The sequence below is a fragment of the Glycine max genome, chromosome 9 (assembly GCF_000004515.6).
Source record: "Glycine max cultivar Williams 82 chromosome 9, Glycine_max_v4.0, whole genome shotgun sequence".
Taxonomy (NCBI): domain Eukaryota; kingdom Viridiplantae; phylum Streptophyta; class Magnoliopsida; order Fabales; family Fabaceae; genus Glycine; species Glycine max.
Window position 1 is genome coordinate 26,118,183 of NC_038245.2, and position 10,272 is coordinate 26,128,454.

Sequence of the window (10,272 nt, forward strand, 5' to 3'; positions counted from 1 at the left end):
ACCCATCCCTTGTGTTCAGGAATCCTTTACAACAAGAGACTCACAGTCTCTTAACCAATCTCATTGAATAAGAAGAATGGAAGAAGAATTCTCTCTTCAAGAGAAAAATATTACAATAAAGATCATGTAGGAATCCTTATAGATTTTGCAAGTGTTTGGCCAAGGATTTCTTTTGAGAGAGCATTTGACAATGAAGTTCCTTTGGAATCTCTCTCATGATTTTGATGATGTCAAAAGAAGAATCAAACAAGGCTCATTTTGCTTCAAGATTAATACAAGATTGTTTCAACAAACAAAGCCTTGATTCAAGATTTCTTCAAGATCAAGCCTTGTCTCACAATGAAAGGTTTCAAGTCATTCAAGGCACATGTAATCGATTACCAATGGTTTGAAAGTGTGTAATCGATTACACATCATATGTAATCAATTACCAGAGACTCTGAACGTTGGGAATTCAAATTTTAAATGAAGGGTCACATATTGATGTGTAATCCGATTACACACTTTCAAACCATTGGTAATCGATTACATGTGCCTTGAATGACTTGAAACCTTTCATTGTGAGACAAGGCTTGATCTTGAAGAAATCTTGAATCAAGGCTTTGTTTGTTGAAACAATCTTGTATTAATCTTGAAGCAAAATGAGCCTTGTTTGATTCTTCTTTTGACATCATCAAAATCATGTATACATACAAAAGAACTTCATTGTCAAATGCTCTCTCAAAAGAAATCCTTGGCCAAACACTTGCAAAATCTATAAGGATTCCTACATGATCTTTATTGTAATATTTTTCTCTTGAAGAGAGAATTCTTCTTCCATTCTTCTTATTCAATGAGATTGGTTAAGAGACTGTGAGTCTCTTGTTGTAAAGGATTCCTGAACACAAGGGATGGGTTTTCCCTGTGTGGTTCAGACTTTGTAATGAATTTTACAAAGATAGTGGAAATCTCAAGTGGGTTGCTTGAGTACTGGATGTAGGCACGGGTTATGGCCGAACTAGTATAAAACTGTGTTTGCATTCTCTCTTCCCTTATCTCATTTATGTTATTGCAATCAATTTTGCCTTGCATGTTTATAGAACATTATTAAATTGATTGTTATTGCTTCTTCTGCATTCTAAGCCTATCCCTCTTAAGATTATTGAGGCCACAAGGTCCAATATAGTCTACCACCACGAAAATGCAGGTGTGACCGTGGTATGCCGACAACCCCACTATGAAGTCCATTGACAGGTCTTCCCAGGGCTGAGATGGCACGGGCAGTGGGCAAAGTAAACCCCTTGGTTTTGCAGTTTCATACTTCATAAGTTGGCAATCTACACAACTAGCAACAAATTTGCGAGTGTCCGTAGTCATGTTTTTCTACGTGAATTTTTCTGATAAACGATTCAAGGTTTTCCTAAATCCCATTTGACCACCCGTGGGAGTATGGTGAAACTCAATAAGCAAGGCATTGATGAAGGAGCAGTTGGAGGGTAACCATATGTGTAACACCTTGATATATATATATATATATATATATATATATATATATATATATATATATATTATTAGTAATTATGTTTGATGTTTGATTATTTGTTGCGTTATTTTCATCCGTAATAATTTTTAAGGAAGTTAATTTAGTTAATAGAGGGGTGGATAGATAAGGATGTAGCTTCTCAAAGAAGCCTCTTGAGAAAGCTTCTCGAAGAAGCCACGAGGAAGCTTCTAGAGGAAGCCTCTTAATGAAGCTTCTAGAGAAAGCTACATGAAGCTGCCTCGGTAAAAACACTGCCCAGCCTTCATTAACCGTTGGATCTTCTCGAACTTTGCTCTGCAACTTCACAAGACACTTGTCCATGATCTGACCGTTGGGATCTTTGAGAAGATGTCTGGAGTGTGCTAGAAGCCTCTTAATGAAGCTTCTAGAGAAAACTACATGGAGCTTCCTCGGTAAAAATGCTGCCCAGCCTTCTTTAACCGTTGGATCGTCTCGAAATTTGGTTTGCAACTTCAAAAGACACCTTTCCAAGATCTGACCGTTGGGATTTGTGCGAAGATGTCTGGAGTGTGCTAGAAGCTTCCGTTCCCGAGAGCATCTCTTATTTAAGCATTTCAGCCTTTGCTTTCTTGTAGCTTAGGAAAAATGCCATTTCTTCTTCTTTCTTTCTTCCAAATCCATTTCTAAAGTTACAAGTACTTTCTCCATCACCCACATCCACCATTAGCCACCACAAACCATCATTGTTCTCCATTGAAAACCCACACCGAGAGGAACCCTTCAACCGAAGCAGAATTTCCAACTTGGCTTGCGGTTTCGGTAGAGAACGAAAACCCTAATCTGATCTTTCATTTTCTTTCGAGGTAACTATGGTTCTATGCTTGTTTCTTGTTAGTTTCATCTTGTCTTTGCATCTTTTCTAACTTTGCAACCGCCATTGCATGTCTTATGCTTCCTTTGAAAAACCTTAGAGAAAAAGACTTTGTAAACATGATCCTTTCATGAAATGCATGTTATTTTCGTAACCTACACTGAACCCCGGTCACATTGGCGTGGTCGGAATTTCCAAATTACGTTCCTTTGTAAAACCCGAAATTCTCTCAGCTCTTTCATGTAGTGATGTGGGTGTTTGACCCAGAGCACTGTTACTAGCTTTGTTTTCTTAAATCCATACTAAGTCTCCTTCGTTTTGGCATGGTAGAGGCTTGTGTGGAATCGACAAGCAAGGACAAAAAGGAATCTTCAAGTGACGCGACGAGGAATCCATGGGGTAGCTCACTATAGGTAAGGGGAGTTTATTATAAAATTTACCATTTTAACACCATAGTTAGGGTCAGGGAACCTAACTATGAGGATATCTGCCTGCCCCTGTTTCATGCTGATTTTTCTTCAAAGAAAATTACGTTTTAACTAATGGGATGCGATATATATATGTATTGTGATAAATGATATTGTTTTGGCTGTTTGAAGACTGTGCGTGTGGAAATGATATTGTTGTGTTTGTTTGAATTGTTGTTGATGTTGCTATTGAGGATTTTAATTGATATGTGATGATAATGATGATTATGATGATATTGATTTGAGATGACATTGTTAATAAAGACCATGTCAACATGAATTGTTATTATTGATGAATATGTGAATATGAAATGAGGTTGTTGTTGTTGTTGATAATGTCATTGAGATGAGATGATATTTATGTTGTGAATGACATGGAAATACGATTTGTTGATTGATGTTGGAAATGCATTGGCATGTGCATGTTGTGTATGTTCGTGGAGGGGCACTGTGCACTGACCTTTCAGGGTCTTTGGCACTAGCTTTTGGTCACGTTCATACGTTGGATGTTGTGTATGATCGTGGGGGGCACTGTGCACTGACCTTCTAGGGTCTTTGGCACTAGCTTTTGGCCACGATCATACATCGTATGAAGTGTATGTCATGAGGGGGTAGAGTGCACTGACCTTGTCGGATGGCCCAGACGTGGGTAACTAGCGTGGTTAGAGAATCTAAGCATTCCTGAGGGGATGCTTAGGTGCTTTAATTGGTCAATGGTCTTTGGCATTTACCTTTGGCCGTGATCATAGCTCATACGACACAGGGAATAGAGTAACTGTGGCCAAGTGTACTTTGTACTAGGGGGCTGTCACTTGGTAGGGAACACCTTTGGGCTCCCAGGATGATCACCTATGGGAGGGGGGTTGTTACGTGCACAACCGGGTGGTCTCGACAAACTCAGCACAGTTCCCTAAGTGAGAGTGTCGTGTAGACACGCTTAGGCTATTTCCTGATATTTGGTTGTTGTTGGTATGTACCACATTGCATCTGAGTGTTGAGTTAGGTGCATGCATCATTCTGTGCAGTCTTGATTGGGTCCATGGATGGATGATGAGTAATTGTTGGATGTGAATGATGAATATTTGTTGGATATGAGTGTTGAATAATGATTGTTGTGTATGCTTATCATGTTTGCCTATGTTCCTTGCTAATTGTGGTTATTTGGAATTGGTATTGGTTCTTTTATAATAAACTCACCCTTGCAATTTTGTATCGTGTGGTTGATACCTGTGATGATCACGAACCTTGTTCGTGGGAGCAAAATGATAGTGGCAGGGTGTAGGGAGTAAGATTCTGGTGAGGAGCCGCCGAGCCGACGTGATGACGCTGGCGTTATTTTGGGAGAGAGTTATGTTTTGTAATCAACTCCTCCGTAGTTGGTTTTTAAGTTTTATTTTGTTGAGTTAAAGATGTAAAACTGGAATTTTAATTATATATATATATGAACATATTTAATTTTCGTTATGTGTATGACATGTACCGAATTATTGTTTCTATGTAATTATGCATAATCACTTAAGTAATGGCGTGTTGTTGGATGAATTTATGTTGTGACAAAATCACTTCTATTTTCATAATAAAAAAAATTAAGGGAGTTCTTTTTATAAAAATTGAAATTATCGAATATTAGAGTGTGGATACCGTAGCGACGAGGCGGGTTGTTACATTTAGTGGTATTAGAGCAGGTCGAACCTTTCGGCCAGTGAGTTGTGAGTCTGCTATGTTTTTCTGTGCATTCTCTGGTTGGTTTGCTGAATGCTTGGTGTTGGTTGTTTGCTGATGTTTGATGTTTGTTGTTTTCTATTAGCACTTCCTCACTAGTTGTGTTTTAATGAGCCATAGAGATTTGATTGTTGTAGTCGTATTGAATTTGTTTTTTTGATGTCTGCTATATCATGAATTTCAATGCCGGGTCACAGATTATCAGACTGGCCACCTGTATAATTTGTGAAGGGCAATGGAATGATATGGCAAGCGATCAGAAAATGCAAATGATGGAAAGTGGGTGTTAATGTCTTGAGTCATCATCTCTCAAGAGTAACTGAGTAGGAATTTGTGATGATTGTTGTGTGGTTCTTTGTTTGTGTGCAGAAAAACTTAAGCTTTTGTGTCTTCTTTAAATAAAGATCTAGTAGTAGAGACCCCTACTAGTGGTTCTGTGTTAACTTCAGATGTGTTTTTGAATTATTCTGTGGAGATTTCTGGTAGGATATTCTTGATTGATTTGATTTGTTTGCCTTTGAGCCAGATTGACGTTATTCTTGGTATGGACTGGTTATCTTCCAACCATGTCTTGTTGAACTGTTTTGATAAAAGTGTGGTGTTTGATGATTCTGGAGTGAGTAAGGATATGATGTTTATCTTTGCCAACCAAGTTGTGACATCTTTAAAGGAAGATGCTCAAGTGTACATGATCTTGTCTAGCCTAGAAGTAGAGACAAAGGTTTCTATGTGTGACCTCCCTATTGTTAGAGAGTTTCCGGAAGTGTTTCCAGAGGATATATCCGGTCTGCCACCTGAGAGAGAGATAGAGTTTTCCATAGACTTAGTATCTGGTGCTGGACCCATATCCATAGCTCCTTATAGGATGTCTCCTATAGAGTTAGCGGAGCTTAAGAAACAGTTAGAGGAGTTGTTGGATAAGCAGTTTATTAGGACTAGTGTACCTTCGTGGGGAGCCCCAATGTTGCTAGTGAAGAAGAAAGATGGAACCATGAGGTTGTGTGTGGATTACCGTCAGTTGAATGAGGTAACGATTAAGAATAAGTAACCTTTGCCTAGAATAGATGACCTTATGGACCAGCTGGTAGGAGCTTGTGTGTCTAGCAAGATAGGCCTTAGGTCGGGTTATCATCAGATCCGAGTGAAGTCTGAGGATATACCAAAGACTACTTTTAGGACCCGTTACGGTCACTATGAGTATCTAGTCATGCCCTTTGGTGTGACTAATGCTCCATGAGTGTTTATGTACTACATGAATAGAGTTTTTCACCCTTACCTTGATAGTTTTGTGGTAGTATTCATAGATGATATTTTGGTATACTCCAAGACTAGAAAGGAGCATGAAGAACATTTGAGGATTGTGTTGCATACCCTTAAGGACCGACAACTCTATGCTAAGTTGTCCAAGTGTGAGTTCTGGTTAGAGAAAGTTAGTTTCCTAGGACATGTGATATCTCAAGGGGGTATAGTTGTGGATCCCTCTAAGATAGAAGCTGTTCTTAAGTGGGAGAGTCCTAAGTCTGTTTTTGAGATTAAGAGTTTTCTGGGCTTAGCAAGATATTACCGGAGATTCATAGAAGGTTTTTCCAAGTTGGCTCTACCTTTCACTAAACTGACTCGTAAGGGTCAAGCTTTTGTGTGGGATACCCAATGTGAGCATAGTTTCCAGACCCTTAAGGAAAGATTGACAACCGCTCCAGTGCTAGTTTTGCCTAACCCGAGAGAACCATTTGAGGTGTATTGTGATGCATCAAAGATGGGTTTAGGCGGAGTGTTGATGCAAAATGGCCAAGTGGTGGCCTATGCTTCTAGACAACTTAAGACTCATGAGAGGAATTATCCCACCCATGATCTAGAGTTGGCTGCTGTAGTTTTTGCCCTTAAGATTTGGAGACATTATCTGTTTGCGTCTAAGTTTGAGGTATTTAGTGATCATAAGAGCCTTAAATACTTGTTTAGTTAGAAGGAGCTGAACACGAGACAAAGGAGATGGTTAGAGTTTCTTAAGGATTATGATTTTGAGCTTAGCTACCATCCCGGTAAAGCCAATATTGAGGCTGATGCCTTGAGTAGGAAATCTCTACATATGTCTTCCTTGATGGTTAGAGAGATGGATCTCCTGGAACAATTTAGAGATCTTAGTCTTGCATGTGAGGTTACTCCTAATAGTGTAAGATTAGGAACTTTGAGGATCACTAGTGAGTTACTAGGTGATATTAGGGAAGGTCAGAAAATTGATCCTTTTCTAAGGACTCAGTTAGAGGCTATAGAGTCAGGAAGGGACAATAGTTTCAATGTTGGATCAGATGGAGTTTTGAGGCTTCAAGATAGGATTTGTGTTCCCAATGTGCCTAAACTTAGGAAGATGATCTTAGAGGAAGGACATAGGAGTAATTTGAGCATCCATCCTGGTGCTACCAAGATGTATCATGATTTAAAGACGACGTTTTGGTGGCCCAACATGAAGAGAGAGGTTAGTGAGTTTGTGTATGCATGCCTAGTCTGTCAGAAGGCTAAGATAGAATATCAGAGACCTTCAAGGAAGTTACAACCCATAGAGATACCCCAGTGGAAGTGGGACAGTATTTCCATGGATTTTGTGGTAGGACTACCTAGAACCCCTAGAGGTTTAGATTCTATCTGGGTTATTGTTGACAGATTGACTAAGTCTGCTCACTTCATTCCCATTAATATCAGATTTTCCTTGGAGAAGTTGACCACCTTGTATATAAGTGAGGTTGTCAGGTTACATGGTGTGCCATCTAGCATAGTATCTGATAGAGATCCTAGATTTACCTCTAGATTTTGGGAGAGCTTGAACAGAGTGTTGGGAACCAAGCTTAGACTGAGTTCAGCCTACCATCCTCAGACTGATGGCCAAACTAAACGGACCATTCAGTCGTTGGAGGACCTTTTAAGAGCATGTGTCTTAGAGCAGAAGGGAAGCTGGGGGAGTTTTCTTCCATTGATAGAGTTCACTTATAACAACAGTTTTCATTCCACCATTGGCATGGCTCCCTATGAAGCTTTGTATGGTAGAAGGTGTAGAACACCCCTATGTTGGTTAGAGCCCGGAGAAGGCCTCACCTTAGGACCAGAAGTGGTACAACAAACCACTGAGAAAGTTAAGTTAATTCAGGAAAGGATGAGAATTGCTCAGAGTAGGCAGAAAAGTTATCATGATAAGAGGAGGAAAGATCTGGAATTCGAGGTTGGTGATCATGTATTCTTGAGAGTCACTCCATGGACTGGGGTTGGTCGAGCATTGAAATCCCGAAAACTCACACCTCGCTTTATTGGTCCTTTCCAAATTCTTAAGAAAGTTGGCCCTGTGGCATACCAAATTGCACTACCCCCGTCTCTATCTAATCTTCACAATGTCTTTCATGTGTCTCAACTCCGTAAGTATATCCGTGATCCATCCCATGTGATTGAATTGGATGATGTACAAGTGAAGGAGAATTTGACATATGAAACATTGCCTTTGAGGATCGAGGATAGGCGAACAAAACACCTAAGAGGGAAAGAGATTCCGTTGGTCAAGGTGATATGGGGAGGTGCATCAGGAGAAGATGCCACGTGGGAATTAGAAAGTCAGATGCGAGAAGCTCACCCATCCTTGTTTGAGTAAGGTAAATTTTGAGGACGAAATTTCTAAAAGGGTGGGAGAGTTGTAACACCTTGATATATATATATATATATATATATATATATATATATATATATATTATTAGTAATTATGTTTGATGTTTGATTATTTGTTGCGTTATTTTCATCCGTAATAATTTTTAAGGAAGTTAATTTAGTTAATAGAGGGGTGGATAGATAAGGATGTAGCTTCTCAAAGAAGCCTCTTGAGAAAGCTTCTCGAAGAAGTCACGAGGAAGCTTCTAGAGGAAGCCTCTTAATGAAGCTTCTAGAGAAAGCTACATGAAGCTGCCTCGGTAAAAACGCTGCCCAGCCTTCATTAACCGTTGGATCTTCTCGAAATTTGCTCTGCAACTTCACAAGACACTTTTCCATGATCTGACCGTTGGGATCTTTGAGAAGATGTCTGGAGTGTGCTAGAAGCCTCTTAATGAAGCTTCTAGAGGAAGCCTCTTAATGAAGCTTCTAGAGAAAACTACATGGAGCTTCATCGGTAAAAATGCTGCCCAGCCTTCTTTAACCGTTGGATCGTCTCGAAATTTGGTTTGCAACTTCAAAAGACACTTTTCCATGATCTGACCGTTGAGATCTGTGCGAAGATGTCTGGAGTGTGCTAGAAGCTTCCGTTCCCGAGAGCATCTCTTATTTAAGCATTTCAGCCTTTGCTTTCTTGTAGCTTAGGAAAAATGCCATTTCTTCTTCTTTCTTTCTTCCAAATCCATTTCTAAAGTTCCAAGTACTTTCTCCATCACCCACATCCACCATTAGCCACCACAAACCATCATTGTTCTCCATTGAAAACCCACACCGAGAGGAACCCTTCAACCGAAGCAGAATTTCCAACTTGGCTTGCGGTTTCGGTAGAGAACGAAAACCCTAATCTGATCTTTCATTTTCTTTCGAGGTAACTATGGTTCTATGCTTGTTTCTTGTTAGTTTCATCTTGTCTTTGCATCTTTTCTAACTTTGCAACCGCCATTGCATGTCTTATGCTTCCTTTGAAAAACCTTAGAGAAAAAGACTTTGTAAACATTATCCTTTCATGAAATGCATGTTATTTTCGTAACCTACACTGAACCTCGGTCACATTGGCGTGGTCGGAATTTCCAAATTACGTTCCTTTGTAAAACCCGAAATTCTCTCAGCTCTTTCATGTAGTGATGTGGGTGTTTGACCCAGAGCACTGTTACTAGCTTTGTTTTCTTAAATCCATACTAAGTCTCCTTCATTTTGGCATGGTAGAGGCTTGTGTGGAATCGACAAGCAAGGACAAAAAGGAATCTTCAAGTGACGCGACGAGGAATCCGTGGGGTAGCTCACTATAGGTAAGGGGAGTTTATTATAAAATTTACCATTTTAACACCATAGTTAGGGTCAGGGAACCTAGCTATGAGGATATCTGCCTGTCCCTGTTTCATGTTGATTTTTCTTCAAAGAAAATTACGTTTTAACTAATGGGATGCGATATATATATGTATTGTGATAAATGATATTGTTTTGGCTGTTTGAAGACTGTGCGTGTGGAAATGATATTGTTGTGTTTGTTTGAATTGTTGTTGATGTTGCTATTGAGGATTTTAATTGATATGTGATGATAATGATGATTATGATGATATTGATTTGAGATGACATTGTTAATAAAGACCATGTCAACATGAATTGTTATTATTGATGAATATGTGAATATGAAATGAGGTTGTTGTTGTTGTTGATAACGTCATTGAGATGAGATGATATTTATGTTGTGAATGACATGGAAATACAATTTGTTGATTGATGTTGGAAATGCATTGGCATGTGCATGTTGTGTATGTTCGTGGGGGGGGGGTGTGCACTGACCTTTCAGGGTCTTTGGCACTAGCTTTTGGTCACGTTCATACGTTGGATGTTGTGTATGATCGTGGGGGGCACTGTGCACTGACCTTCTAGGGTCTTTGGCACTAGCTTTTGGCCACGATCATACATCGTATGAAGTGTATGTCATGAGGGGGTAGAGTGCACTGACCTTGTCGGATGGCCCAGACGTGGGTAACTAGCGTGGTTAGAGAATCTAAGCATTCCTGAGGGGATGCTTAGGTGCT